Source organism: Hippopotamus amphibius, chromosome 1, assembly GCF_030028045.1.
Source record: "Hippopotamus amphibius kiboko isolate mHipAmp2 chromosome 1, mHipAmp2.hap2, whole genome shotgun sequence".
In the NCBI taxonomy this organism is placed as follows: Eukaryota; Metazoa; Chordata; class Mammalia; order Artiodactyla; family Hippopotamidae; genus Hippopotamus; species Hippopotamus amphibius.
This window is the reverse complement of record NC_080186.1, coordinates 104,842,638-104,858,038: the sequence shown is the minus strand read 5'-3', so window position 1 is coordinate 104,858,038 and position 15,401 is coordinate 104,842,638. Positions and strand designations below refer to the sequence as shown.

Sequence of the window (15,401 nt, the reverse complement as noted above, 5' to 3'; positions counted from 1 at the left end):
GTCATGGAGTCTCTATGTGGCCCTTCCCTGATTTTCCCACGAGGGTCCTGGGAATTAGACAGGAATTTGTGGAGGATGTTACAGACCCTTGATAGTCTGGTCGCCTACTCCTCCTTCCCTAACCCCCTCCCCCACCCCCACGCGCTAGCTATACAGCCGGCCACCACATCTGTTCTGTAGGACCCAGGAAACTGAATCCTAAAGGTGAAATGAAAAGATAAGCAGAAAATCCAGCACGTTCCTCATTCAGCAGCACACGGGTTTTTACGTGTCTTCTAGTTAATTCATGTAATTTGTTTTCAATCTCTTAAACTACTTTTCTTGAAAAGATGCCTGGGACAAGGCCAACATGGGAGGGAGGAATGTCATCGGGTCAGATCTGGGAACAATCAGCTCTTTTGGTTTTAAGGATGGATCGCCAAGATCTTAAGGAACCTGAATTCCTGGTGAGCAGTCAAGTTCTTTAATCCGCCCGCAGCAGAATTCCGGTGGCTTAACACAGAAAAGGAAAAAGAAAAAGAAAATCTATTTTAAAAAGCGCAGCTGACCTAAAGCGAACCCATCCCCAACTTCCTCATTTCTAAAGAAAGGGCCTCCCCCACCGCAGTCCCCCCGCACACTGCGACAGCTCAGCGGCAGGACCCCGGTTAGGCACCCCGGCGCAGAGACCCGCTCGCTCCGGAGCCGCTGGCTCGGCGCGCTCGGCGGGGCGGGGCCCAGGGTCCGATCCACCCGCCGCTCCCTTCCCGCGAGCGCTTAGGGAAGGAGGCAGCGCCTCTCCTCCAGGCCCGGGGTCCTAGTCTGGCCGGAGCTGCCTCCCGGGCGCTCGCTGCTGTGGTGGCAGGAAGTCCCCGGGAACTACAAATCGAGGCATGCTGGGAACATTCCCCTGCTCCTCCCAGGAAATGTCCTTTGTCCAGCCCTACAGGAAGCCCCAGCGAGGAGTCAGCCGGGCAACCAGCCAGTCTGCCAGCCAGCCCGCGGGCGCTGCAGCCGCCGCCGCCGCCGCAGCACAAGGGCAGACGCGCCGCGGCGCGGGGCTCGGGCCGGGGCGCGCGGTGCCCTCGCTCCTGGCCGCGCCCGCCGCCGCGCAGGTAGGAGCGTGGCTGTGGCTGGGCTCCCACGCCACCTGGGGATGGGGCTGATCGGGACCCGACCCGACCGCTGCAGGGATGGGGCGTGCGCCCGAGAGCGGGTGGCGGAACCGCTGGGCGAACTTGTACCGTTGTCCGCTCCCCCAGGGGCGCAGAGAGCCCCGGGGCCCCCGGCGCAGCGGGGGTGCTCTTGCTGCCCCCAAGCTCGAAGAGAGCTCCCTTCGGGGTCTGTGGCGAGGGGCGGGGAGAGGAGGCTGAGACGCGAGGGAGGAGGCAGCGCTTGGAGAGGCAGTCAGACCGTCCCGCCGACCACCGAAGGGGGCATCCGAGACCCTCGGAAAAACGAAGCCCAGGGAGGAGCTTGGGAAGCAAGGAGAAGGTGAAGGGCTTTGTGTGCAGCTGCGGACGGAGACCGATTGCGCTCCCCTCGCCTTGTCTGTCCGCGCCCCCAGCCCCACTCGGGTCTATGGGAGCTCGGGGTGGGAGACTCCGAGGGGCGCCAGCGGGTCATCTTAGGTCCCTGTGAAATGTGTTCTCCCTTTTCCTCTCCGCTCCATTCTAGCCTGACTCAGAGCAGCGGCTTGGGCAGCCATCAGACTGGACAAATGGCACAATAAGGATGAGTGGGTAGGTGGGCAGCGGTTCGCCGTCCTAGGGGTGGTCGCCGTTCAGCTCTGGTAGGCTTCCCAACCCCAAATGTCCATGTCTGCCGGTGTGGCGAAGCTGATACCTTCACCCAGGGAGAATGCCGAGGCTGAGGACTGGGAGTGGAGGCGCGGGGTGAAGTGCGTGTTGGGAAGAGAGGGCGAGTAAGAGGTTGAGGGGGGACCCAGCGGCAACAGGGCCGTGGAGTTTACCTTATGGCTAGTGTACCTTCTGGCCAACGCTTCGAGAAGGAGAAGCAGATGACCACTTCCTCTGGGACTTTCCACGATTTTCCTTTTTCCTAACCGCCCCCACTTCCACCCCAAATAGTGAATCACCCATCCATTGCTACGTGGGCATTAGGCTGGATTCAGTCTGGTGATGTTGTATCCTTGCTCTCATAGCTGGCCTATTTGTCTTTTACCTGTAGGGTGACACGAATACTCTGCACCTCCTGTGGCAGTATCCTCCTCCCATGGGACTAAGGGTGTGGTAAAGGCAGTTGGATAATGGCTAGCAAGTTAATAGTCTTCGAGGAGCTGTGATGGATGGGAGAGTGGGCTCCTTTGAGCACATCCCCAGCGTTACTGCTGTGTAACTGAACTCCCTCACCTCAGTCACCTCTGTGTCTCCTTTTTCCCTTCCCCTCTTTATTTTACTGCTCTACTCAAGTGTTTACCTTCTTCTCTTAACAAGCCAACATAGCGATATTCTTTAAAGTGGAATACATTTTAAGAGCCAGATGAACATTTAAAGATGCCATTTGGGTGGTGAGGCAGGAGTACCCAAGGCTCATGATGATGTGGTAGGCACAGAGCCCTGCATCCCATATGAATAGCTTGTAGGGGAAAACAAAACCTTTTCCACTGGCTTCTCTAGAAGAGATGAAGCATCTTGACTGAGATGAGAACGGAGTGGGGAAAACTCCAGTTGTTGAGGCTGAGGACATGAGAGTGGCGAAATGAAGAGAAACGGCTCTGTGAGTTCAGAAGATGATTTCTAGTTGGAACATATTGGCTGTGTGTGTGTGTGTGTGTGTTGGAAGTGGAGGTTGTCCTTGGGGGAAATTTGATGTTACAAGTTTAGCTGGGCCCCAAAGAGAATATGATGGCACCATAGTGAACAAAAGTCATACATGGGACGTCAGGCTGCCTTTTACTTTACAGAAAGGAAAACATACATGGCCTTCAAAAACAGCTGGGATTAAGAGACTGAGTGGAAAGAAATCAGACAGAACAAGCGGTGATGTAGCTGAATTGGCCTGGGAGGGGTGACCTCGCTGAAGGTTGGATGACTAAGGCTGATGGGGTTACATCATATTTCCTCTCCCTCCCCCAAAAGCTCTTTCGGTGTCCTCAGAATTTACATATTTGCCCAATTTCTAATGTATGTTAAGGCAAGGAGAAAGGGTTAAAGCTGGTTAAAGATGATAAATTAAGACAAGAAAGACCTTGCTTGGTCATGTAGAGTGAAAAAAAAAAAACCAAACAAACTGCAATGTCATTAAGAGGTCTGGAGCCTGAACCTATGTTAATGCTACTTGGGCTTTTCCTTTGATCTAAGATCCTACTTCTTTTTTCTTTTTCTTCATTTCCCCTCCTCTTAGTACATACTATGTAGTGTTAATGTAATCAGAATGGTAACTCCTAAGTTTGGCATTCAAAACCCTTAACAATTCAATGCTTACCTACCTCTGTTCTCCACTGAATCTGGGCCACCTCATATTACCTATCCATTCTTGCAGCAAATAGCTTCCTATTCCAAGATGCAACAGACATTCTTCCACCCATGTGTCTCCATCAAGTTGAACTCCATGCCTGTTGGGTTCCCTGTACTGCCCTGATTATTTTCTCCAAATCCTAGCCCAGCTGATGCACAAGTCTTGTAGAAGTCTTCCTAGACCTCCCAGGCACAATGAATTCATCTCCATGGTACTTTGCATCCTTTGGGTGACACCCATCTCTGGTCTGCCATGTGATAGTTAGATGTTTTCTTCCTCCCCTTCAAAATGGCTCCCCCCTGAGGGCAATGGCTCTCTACCCTGTACTTTATACCTAGCAAGTGCACAAAGATGTTAATTGAAAGACATGAAGAAATGAATGAAAGAACTGAAAGAATGCATACATCTCAATTTATCTCTGTCTTTTTCTGTAGAGGAAGAAGCCTTTCTCATAGACCTGTGAGGATTCATTGCAGTTTTGACTCAAAAGCATCTAGAGTTTTTCTTTTTGTTCTTGCATTAGGAGGCCCTAAATATATCTATCACAGTTTCTAATACAAAGACACTCATTAAAAGTGTGTTGAATAGGTTCTTTGCCAGCCTAAATTTTCAAACTCTGTAGGCAGAGTATGGAATGGATTAATCCCAAGGGGATAACCAATGACTTTTATCATGTTCCTAGACTGAAGAAGGTAACGGTTTCTTCTCAATTGTGAAGGTGCAGTGTGCTTTCTAGCAAGGAGCAGTTACAAGGTCATCCTGCTATTTGCAACTAAGCCACTGACTCCCGTCATGTTGTTTTGATTTTTATAGCCCCCAAAGTCTTCTAGGATTAAAATGCGGCATGTAGGCGGGCAAGACAGATCAGGCTTTCAAACATTCCTTAAAGACTTTGCAGTTTTGCAGTCGTTCATTTACCTCTAACTGGAATTTTTTTTATTCTTTTTCACCTGATGACAAGAGTTACTATTTTTCTACGTATCAAGTATTGAACTAGAGAATTTCTATGCATTGCCTTATTCTGATGGTTGACATATTATTATCTCTGTTCTAGAAAGGAGGAAACTGGGGCTCAGAGAGAACTTAAGAATCTTGCTTAGAGTCCCAGATTCTGGAGATAGACTGGAATTTAGGTCTGTTGACTCTTGAGCCTGTTCAGAATGGGTGGGTCTTTGTTTTCCCTGGGAGAAAACTGCTGGATCTCTTCCTTCTTCCTCTAAGGTCCTTCATTTTCCAGATTTCCTTCCCGGAATATTGTTGGGCTTCTAAATGCATCCTAATGGGTCTCGTGTGAGAGGCTCTGGTTTTTCATAAATTCATTATTTTTATGCCCTCATAATCCCATTTGGAAAGACCAGGTTCAGAATCTGTAACAAGACCTTTGGGCACAGAACTGTTTACCTGGAATTCTTTTCCCTTTTCTCTCAGCCTATCTGAATTCTTTCTGTTCTCCCTCCAGGCCAAGTCTCACCCCTCCTGGGTAGCCTTTCTTGACCACTCCAGGCCACATTCCGCCCCTCCTCTAACCTTTCTCGTTGTCTGAAGTACCTGAGGCTCAGTGTCTTCTGATGGATGTGCAGTTGAATGAGCCCCCACCGTGTGCTGGAATATTTGCATATTCTCTGCACACGGCGGGGACTGCATGTCCAGAACACAGCCCAGCATATGGTGGGCTTTCAGGAACTGTGAGTTGATGATGAATTGGTAATGACTCAAAATGCAAAAATGGAGGCATGAAACATCATTTGCATGTTTGCCAGATTTGTAGGAGAGGGATCAGAGGATCATTTTCTTAGTTAATTTTCATCCTTTCCGTATGACTGCCCCCAAAAGTAAGCACCCTCAAGAAATATGTGAGAGCAGATCTGTGGACTGTGGAGTTGTACCCAGCTTGATCAGTGCTAAATGATGATGGTATTTTATTGATGTTGGATAGCATGGGTGGGGCCATTGCTTCAGTACCTTCCCCCTTGCTGTCATGCACACCTTCTACCATATCTCCTAGGAAAGGCCTCTTTGCCGCACATCAGAGAAAATTGGAGGGGTTTCTCTGCTTCTGCAGATATGGAAGGAAAAAAAAAAGGCTGGGATGAGGAAGGAAGATAGCTCCTTCTGTTTTTTTTTTTTTTTTAAATGAATTCATTTATTTATTTATTGGCTGCGATGGGTCTTTGTTGCTGCATGTGGGCTTTCTTCAGTTGCTGTGAGTGGGGGTACTCTTGCTTGGGGTACTCGGGCTTCTCATGGCAGTGGCTTCTCTTGTTGCAGATCACGGACTCTAGTTGCTCAGGCTTTAGTAGTTGCAGCACGTGGGCTCCGTAGTTGTGGTCCAAGGGCTCTAGAGCGCAGACTCAGTAGTTGTGGTGCATGGGCTTAGTTGCTCCACGGCATGTGGGATCTTCCCAGACCAGGGATCGAACCTGTGTCCCCTGCATTGGCAGGTGGATTCTTAACCACTGCACCACCAGGGAAGTCCTGTTCCTTCTGTTTTTACCTCTGAGAAGAGTAGCATGATTTGTGTAGGGTATGGAATTGGGCTTTATTGCATCATGTATTAATGGGGATGCTAAAAAGATCAGCAGCCTCTCCTCTTTGGGTGAAGAGGCTTTTACTTGCCACAAGATTGAACCCACCTCCTGAGGCTGACTAAGCCCTCTCTTTCCCTGACCTCAAGGCCCTACAGCGCTTTGGAAGCCTCGGTAAGAATGCAGTGTGCAAGGCTTGTTATAAGCACATTAGTCATTTTAAATGAGGATAGGACAGTTCTTGGGGTCCCTGCACTTGTTCAGCAAGTCACGCACAGTGCATCCAGGGGCTAGCAACAGTGTTCCAGCCGGGTGTGCGCTGGGCCACCTGCAATTCTCTAGTTTCCCCTTCCTGCAGAGGGTCAAGTCTGGGTCAAGTGCACGCAGCTCTCATTTACTAAAATGTGTATAGTTAAGCAGAAAGGGCCTACATTCATTCAGAGAGGCATTTTAGATATATTTCCTTCTGAGAACTTTGTCACAATCTTACCCAAACTTACAAAACAGGAACCATTCTTTCTGGGTTTTATCAATAAGAGACGCATCGCTTTGGTCTCAGGGTCCTGCCTGTTCACGGGGTTCGCTCATCTTCGATGCTTGAACACGCTTAGATAGGGCACTCTGGGGAGAACACCTTTCCAGTTATTGACCTTTTTTCCCCACACTTAGGAACGTCGGTGAATTTCAACAAATCACTTTTTAAAAAAACAATCCCTCTAGCCGGTACTGACAGTGATTTCTGGTAGCAGTAGGTGGTTTTGAAAGCAATGGGTTTTAAAAATGATGTCATTAGAATGTCATCTCCACAAGGCAGAACTCAGCATAACGGGTAGCACATGGTAAGTGTTCAAAAAAATGTGTTGAATGAATGGATGTGTTATATTTGGAAACATTTCACTTTGATTCGTTCCTAATATAATGGCACTGCCAGTTTTTTATAATGAGGTGTGGCAAAGGGTGTATGCGTATAGGTGATATAAGCTGCAGAAAGGATCTTTTATGTGTACATATATAATTTTTTAAAAATGGACTTTATTTTTTAGAGCAGTTTTAGGCTCACAGCAATACTGAGCAGAAAGTACAGAGCGTTCCCTTAAGCTCCCTGCTGCACCCCTCCCCCGCCACGCACAGCCTCCGCAACTGTGAACATCCCACACCAGAGTGGTATGTTTGTTAAAATCGACAAACCTCTATGGACACATCGTTATTACCCAAAGTCCATAGTTTACTTTACCATTCACTGTTGCTGTTGTACATTATATAAATTTGGACAAACGTATAATGACATGTATCCACCATTGTAGCATCCTACAGAATAGTTTCACTGCCCTAAGAATCCTCAGCGCTCCGCCTAATCACCCCTCCCTCCCTTCTGACCCCTGGCAACCACTGCTCTCGTTCCTGTCTCCATAGTTTCACCTTTTCTTGGATATCATATAGTTTGAATCATACAATATGTAGCCTTTTCAGATTGGCTTCTTTGACAGTAATATGCATTCAAGTTTCCTCTGTGTTTTTTCATGACTTGATAGCTCATTTCTTTTTAGCTCTGAATAACATTGTTTCTACCTACCATGATTTATCCACTTACCTACTGAAGGACATCTCAGTTGCTTCTCAGTTTTGGCAGTTAGGAATAAAGCTGTAAACTTCCATGTGCATGTTTTTGTGTGGAGACGTGTTCAACTTATTTGCATAAATTGCCAGGCATATAACTGCTGGATTTTATGGCATGCGTATGCTTAGTTTTGTAAGAAACTGCCAAACCATCTTTTAAAGTGATTGTATCATTTCTCATTCTTATCAATAGTGAACGAGAGTTTCCTGTTCCTCTGCATCCTGACCAGCATTTGGTGTTTTCAGTGTTTTGGATGTTTTGCTGTTCTAACATGTGTGTAGTGGTATCTCATTGTTTTAATTTGCAGTTTCCTAATGACATGTGATGTTGAGCGTCTTTGCATTTCTTATTTGTCGTCTCTGTATCTTTGGTGAGGTGTAGGTTTAGATCTTTTGCCCATTTTAAAATCAGGTTGTTCATTTTCTTATTGTTGAGTTTCAGAGTTCTTTGTGTATTTTGGATAACAGTCCTTTATCAGATACCTCTTTTGAAAATAGTTTCTCCCAGCCTGTGGCTTATCTTCTCATTCTCTTGATATATATATACATGTATATATATATAGATATATATAGATATATATATAAATGAACTTTTCCTATCCTTTTCTTTTGGGAAAGTATGAGTGTACTAGATCTATTTTAATATAAAACCAATTTACCCCAGAAATGAGGGACCAAAATGTGAAATAAACTTGAAGAAGCGCTCCCCTACTTTTTAAAAAATAAGGTAAATGTCAATTATATTTAACCAGACTGTGGCCCCAGCCTCAACTAGCTTGGGGGCAGTTATTATAGGAACTCCTTTGTTTCTCTTTCCCCACTCCCTCATAGGTACTTGTGTTTGTTGACTGAATTAGTGGCTTGGTAAATAATTCTGGTCACCTACTTACTATGTGGCATGAACCCTTTTAAAAAAACTTAGCCTACGTGTGTCTCATAGCTTAATTATGGACCCTGAGGAAAAGGGTTTTCTAGGCTGATGATTATAAATGAGAAATCAAGACATGCATTCCCTTCCTGTCAGAGCAAGAAAACAAAACAGAACACAAAGCCCTTGAAAACTGCTAGAGAATAAACTTTGGTCTGAGTAGACACTCTAACAATAATCACAAACTTCTCCTGTATTTGATCGTACTCCCTGCTGCCCTCTCTTCCCAAGCAACTTCTTATTTAGTCTCCAGCTACTTTGTAAAAGTTGGATGTTGGTCTTTTTTCATCCACAATAAATTTCTGCTGTGGGGTTGTCCTGTCCGACTAGGAGAGCCCAGGACCATTTCCCACCACAAATCCAGACACAGCTCTGGGCCACCTCTGTTCTTCGCACAGCTGAGTTGAGTGTTACAGCCTTGGAGAGGAGGCAGGACACGCACAGGACTATTTGATGCCAACGAGGGGTGCTGACATTTGGCCATGGGATGCAGGATTCTTTTTTGAGAATGTTCTGTCTAACTTCTGAAGCTAATCACCACTTTCTATCACACCTACCTATTTAGCAGGATAATTAAGCGTGCTTGGCTCCTGGTGCTGACAGGTTATTGGATCCAGTTAGGAGAGCTAGGTTGTTTCCAGGGCTCTGCCTTACCTGATGTGATCTTGGCCAGATTATTAGGTTTCCTGATCGTGTTAGTTCTTCATTTTGAGACTGAAGGAGAGAAATAATTATCCCTGACTTTATCCATTTAAAGAACTATTTGACAATTTGGGATCAGCAGATGTAAACTAGTATATATGGGATGAATAAACAGCAAGGTCCTACTGTATAGCACAGGGAGCTATAGTCAGGATCTTGTAATAAACCATAGTGGAAAAGTATATGAAAAAGAATATATATATATGTGTAACTGAGTCACTGTGCTGTCTAGCAGAGATTAACACAACACTGTAAGTCAACTACACTTGAATAAAATAAATTTAAGAAAAATAAAGAACTATTTGAGGGCTCATTTTGTGGGGAATTATGGAAGTGCATAAAGCAGTGTGTTCCCACCGGGACTTACAGTTGGGAGGTGGTAGGGAGGGAGAGAGAGTAAACAATAAGGTACAAATTATTAAAACTATGACTGTATTTTAAAAACTAACATTAGGCAGAATGAGATAAGGAAAAGTACCATAAAGAACCACACAAAGTGAAATAATAATAATTCTTTCTGGGCCCTTAACACTAATCCGATAAGGTAGATACAATTGTTTTCCCTATCATATGGATGAAAAAGCCCAGGCTCAAAGAGGTCGAGCAACGCACAGAGCTAGAGACTGGATTCACACAGGTGGTCTGGCTCCAGAATCTGAGCTTTTAACCACTACGGGTATTGCTTCCCTCCAGGAAAGGAGAGACTGCGTCAAACTGTTTCTTGAGAAAGAACAGCAAGGCAAGAGACGAGAAACATAGGGTGCCTTCTGGGAGGCTGAGAGCATCCCTTTTTGGCTGAGGTTAGCAGGCAGAAGTCAGGGAGGGGTTAGAGAGCTTTGGGCTGCATTGTCCAGGGCTTGGAATTTGTGCTTCTTGGAACACAATGGCAGAGACAGAGGTCTCTGAGCAGGAGGTTAAATGAAGGGGCAACTATGTTTTAAAGCTGGATCCAGCAGTGATATGTAGGTCCATGTAACTGCTAAAGAGTGTTTACTGCAGTGATAATGGAAAATTGAGAGAAGTAAAAGGAAGGACTTGGCAGCTGCTTTGATTGAAAGGGGTGAGAGAGGGGTCAAACTTGACTCCAGGGTTTTGAACCTCCTGAGTAAGAACAGAGAGGCGTTAACAGAAACAGGCGCTGTTTGGAGGAGCTGATTTGTGATGAAGATTTGCGAGGAAAACTAATGTTTTTCAATATGACTTTACAAATGGAATTTCACTTAGTGTTTTCAACAACCTTTCAAGGTAACTTGTTTTTCCCATTGTATAGATGAGGAAACTAAGACTCAAATTGGTGAATAACTGTCCTAGGAGCATCCAGTATATAACTGGCAAACTTCTGTTTGAAACCAGGTCTGTTGATGCCTTAACATGTGCTTTCCCCTCATTTGGTCTGCCTTCTGTCCTGTGTCCCATGTAACATATAGGGCAGCACTTCAGGATAGAAGGGGTGTTAAATCTCCTCAGTTGTGATGCTTAGTGCGTCATTAGAAACGTGGACCTGGAGTACAGGTCAGGGGTTGGGTGGGGGGGTGGGTTTTCACATTCATGGTATCTACAGACAGAGCAGGTATTTCTTGAAAACTAGGGGAAGGGACAAAACGATTGAGAGGAGAGGGAGAAGAAAATGTAAACCAAAACCTGGAAAGTTGACCTGTTTTAGGAGATAAGAAGAGCAGGGCAGGAAGGTATTGTGAGTAGAGAGAGACTAGGACAGTGCAATATTTTGGATGCTAAGGAAGGAGAGAATTTCAAGCACAGCATCTGAATGGGATTTCTATAGTCATTTATCGAGTCCCAATTATATATGCCCAGCACTTTACAGTGTTGATGGTGAGATCAAAGGAGAGAGACTGACTACTGGATTGGAAGATGGAAAATTATAGCTGATATTGATGTGAGCCAGACTAAATGCTAGCAGTGACTACGAGCTACTGAGATGGGTCACACCTGGGAAACCCATGGTTCACAAGGAAACTGATGTGTGTGGTGATGATGTAAGAATTTATCAGGGCTCACTGACATCAGCCCTCCTTTTCCTGATAGCCTATAAGACACGCTGGCCAAAAAAATGGCACTGCAGAAGGAAATGTAAATATTGTTTGATAATTAGCTTTAGGCATTTAAAAAATGAAAAAGAAAAGTACCTGCAGAAGAAAAAGTCTCCTTTCAATGAGAGAGTTTCACAGTTTAAATTTTTTTAAAAGTCTTTAAAAATTATTTTTAAAATGACATAGTAGGGCTTCCCTGGTGGCACAGTGGTTAAGAATCCGCCTGCCAATGCAGGGAGCATGGGTTCGATCCCTGGGCTGAGGAGATCCCACATGTTGCAGAGCAGCTAAGCCCATGTGCCACAACTACTGAGTCCATGCACTGCAACTACTGAAGCCTGTGTGCCTAGAGCCTGTGCTCACAACAAGAGAAGCCACCACAATGAGAAGCCCACGCACCACAGTGAAGACCCAATGCAGCCAAAAATAAAATAAATAAAAAAATAATAAAATAAATCTTAAAAAAAATGACATAGTACTAATTGTTCAGGTTGATGCTGCATAGACTTTTTCTCTCCAACTGTCTCTTTTATGATGACTTCTTTTTCAAATGCTGTACCAAGCACATGGAATTATCAAATGTTTACCATAACACTCCATTAAATCAATGTTAATTCAAAACGACTGCTTTTTTCTGGCCAACGAGATGTCTGTTTTTCTCTAAGAAAGACGGTAGATAATCCAAAACCTGCTAATTCAGAGATTATTTCTGAAGATCACATGAAGTTAAGTTTGAGGAATATCTTTTACGTTTTTTAAAGGAAAAAATATTTAAAATCAAAATAGGGGAAAAAGGTAAGGGTCCAGTAGAGAACAAGAAAAAAAGGAAGGAAGAAGGTAGCATCAATGAAGTGCTATCCGCAAAGCCAGAGCACTAAACCCATGAAGAGGACAGAGATGGTTGGGAGAGTCTGGTGCAGGGGAGATTGTACTTAAAAGGAATCAGGTAACATGAGTGGTAGTCCCAGTTCTGCCACCGATCACTACCTTTGTGAATTCAAACAAGGCACTTGTCTTCTCTTGTCCTCATTTTCCTTATCTGTAAAATGAAGGATCCTTTAAAGAAATTTTCGACAGAAAAATTGTGAGAGTCTCTCATTATCTGTGGATGGAGTCTCTTCATTTAGCTTGTGGTTGGCTTGTTCCTGCCACCTGGCCCACTTCTGCACCACCTCCCACACAGAGAATGCAAAGCTATTCAAACAAGCAAAAAGATATGGTAGAGAAGAGGATGAATCTGAGAAACTGTGTTTGTAGTCATGGGCCATGTTGGATGAGCATGGGTGGGTGGTACTCTTCCTTAATTGTCTCTTAGTGTGACTGGGGAGTTTGTGTTACTCCCAGAGTCCTCTTCTTCATCTGGGTATTTCCATGTTATTCTGTATTTGCAGGCAGGATGACTGCTGACACTCTTGAATGAGTTGGTGACTTTGGCCAGATTTTAATTCATTTTCTTTTGAGACGAGAAGGATTAACTAAGCGTTTTGTGTCCTGGGTAGGTTATGGCTTGATTAATGTGCTTTGATTCATTGCCCAAATAAGCAGCTGATGGGAGCCATAAACCCCGGGTCAAACTTGTATAAATTAGCTACATCCCAGAGAGGCAGTGTGTTAGAGGCTTGAAGAGCAACATCCTCTCAGTGCACCTGCCACATAACACAAGTGATTAGGAAATTGAGAAGCAGATGAACTACTGATGCCGGAGCCCAAGTTGCCAGCCTGAGTGTTTCAGCCAAGCAACATGGGCTATGTTGGGTTGAGTATAAAGGGGATGGGGGGACTTCCCTGGCAGTCCAGTGGTCACGACTCCATGCTTCCACGGCAGGGGGCATGGGTTTGATCCCTGGTTGGGGAACTAAGATCCCACTTGAGTGAACACAATAAAAATACCAAGCATTAAAAAAAAAAAAGGTATGTAACTAGATATGCGAAGGAGATTTAAAATTTTTTTTTGCAAAAGGGGGGATTGGAGCAAAAAGTTGAGATGCCAGTGATTTAGGCTGCTGTCTGTCCTCAACTGGTGTACTCATGGGTAATTCACTTAACCTTTCTGGGTCTCTGTTGCCTGACTCACCTGTAAGATAGGGTGCTAGACTAAATCAGCAAACTGGAGCAGGCAGGTTGCATTTGCCAGGTCCCTCATTCTGCTCCGTCCCCTTTGAAACTTACTGCTGTTTTTGTCTGTGCTGCCGCCTGATTTGGGGTTTACTGTTACTATCTTTTTTTCCCCACCGGCCCATCGAAAGATCTCGTAGCGTGTAGTGGGGAAATTGCTCTTACTCACCTTGCCCAAAACCGCTCTGGATGATTTCTGAAACGATAGGAATGTATTATGAATCCTCTGTAATAGTGCTTTATAGCAGGGGTTTTGTTTAGTTTTTTTGTGCCGTGAATCCTTTCAGAGCCCAAGGGAAAGCTGTGGGCCTTCTCATCAGAAGAGGTATCACATAAGGTATCAGGGAGTTCATGGACTCTGAAGGCCCTCAGGCTAAGAACCCAGGCCTAAGAAAAATATCATTATTCTGCTTACAAGCTTGTATAGGACTGCTGCTCTTTCCAGGAAATGCCAGGAACTGAGGCAAAGGACGTAAGGAACCCAAGCAGCCTGAGCCCGACGACTGACTTAGGATCTGTGGTGTTCAAGCTGTGAGTGGGCCCTGGACACTCCGACCTCCTTCTTGAGACAGACGCCTCACTGCCTGGATGAAAGCTGTCTCCTGTCACTGCTTCCGTGCATAGACTTACCATGTACCTTTGCCTAAAATGGAAACTATCTGCAAGCTTTTGGTTTCCAACATAAAGTGGGAACATGATATCTTCTAGCTGTTCTCTTTGTAATGTGTGAGTATATTTGGATGGCATCCCTAGTGTTTACCTGAGAAGGACACTAAAAGTTCTCAGTTTGGGCTAATAAAGTAATTTCTGTTCCTGCCAGGGTTCATCTCATGGAGATCACATTTTCATAAATCACTAGTGTGTTAGTTCCTTTTCATCTACACACATTTTTTTATCCCCTTAGACCATCATTCTGGAGTTGGCCAATTATCAATGGACAATCTGTCAGACCCTCACATCATTTTGTCAGCTTGATTTTCCTGGGGATAAAGCATTCCTCTTACAGAGGCATCATGATCAGGGCCCCCAGCCAGGTTTATTTCCTCTCCCTCTATTTTTTTTTTTTTTTTGGCCATGCCACACAGCTTGTGGGATTTTTAGTTCCCCAACCAGGGATTGAACCTGGACCCTGGGCAGTGAGAGCACAGAGTCCTAACCACTGGGCCACCAGGAAATTCCCTCCCCTCCTTCTTGAGTGTAGAGTTGCTGAACTAATGGTAGAAATAAACAAGCGCTGACTGTGGCAGAATCCTTCTTTGAGTCCTTGGGAAATATGCAAGTAGATGAAAGCGGAAATAGTTTTCTGATTCTATTTTGTATATAACAGCTGTCCCTCTGTCTCATAAAAAGAAAACAAGAGACTCAAATGCATGAAACTTAAATTTCTTTCATCTCTTTTCCCCACTGCCTCTCCCCTCAATACCCGTGAGCTCTATTCAATATTAAGCATTGTAATCACTCCTGATTTGGTATACTTTGTAAAAAGCAGACCAATCCTTTTGTGGAAGTCACTGACATTTTATTATGGTCTGCTCAGAATGTAAATGAATATAATCAACCTTAAATTTCAGAAAAAATGATTTATGTTTTCTATTTTTAGACTTTTATTAATAAGTTTTCTAGCAAATACAAAAGTAAAGTCCTATATACCACCACCCAGCTTCAGCAGTGATCAGTATATACCCATCTTGTTTCACTTACATCCCTACTTCTCCCCCTCTGTCCTGGAATTTCAGACTTATCATTTCATATGAAGCAAATTCCAGACATAGCATTTCACCTGTAAATATTTTCTAATGTATTTCTTAAAAACACAAGAGTAATTCCTCAATATCAAATATCTAATCTTTATTCACAAGTCCACAATTGTCTTATAATTTGTTTTTGTAGTTTGTTTATTTCAGTTGGGATTCAAATAAGGTCTATACGTTGAGGTTGGTTGATACATCTCAAGTGTTTTGACTTGTACATTTCCCTTTTTTGTTTCTTGCCATTTTTGCTATC

General features: G+C 44.6%; 1 protein-coding gene across 2 annotated transcripts in view; it reads left to right on the top strand.

Annotated features, from left to right (window-relative positions):
• The first annotated feature begins 944 nt into the window (after positions 1-944).
• The window catches only part of ZNF697 (zinc finger protein 697), a 29,543-nt gene continuing 15,086 nt past the window's right edge, over positions 945-15,401 (top strand). For both annotated transcript variants that reach the window (XM_057720762.1, XM_057720758.1), the window contains exon 1: positions 945-1,094. The gene's annotated coding sequence lies outside the window, so the exon portion shown is untranslated. The remainder of the gene's footprint in view (positions 1,095-15,401) is intronic.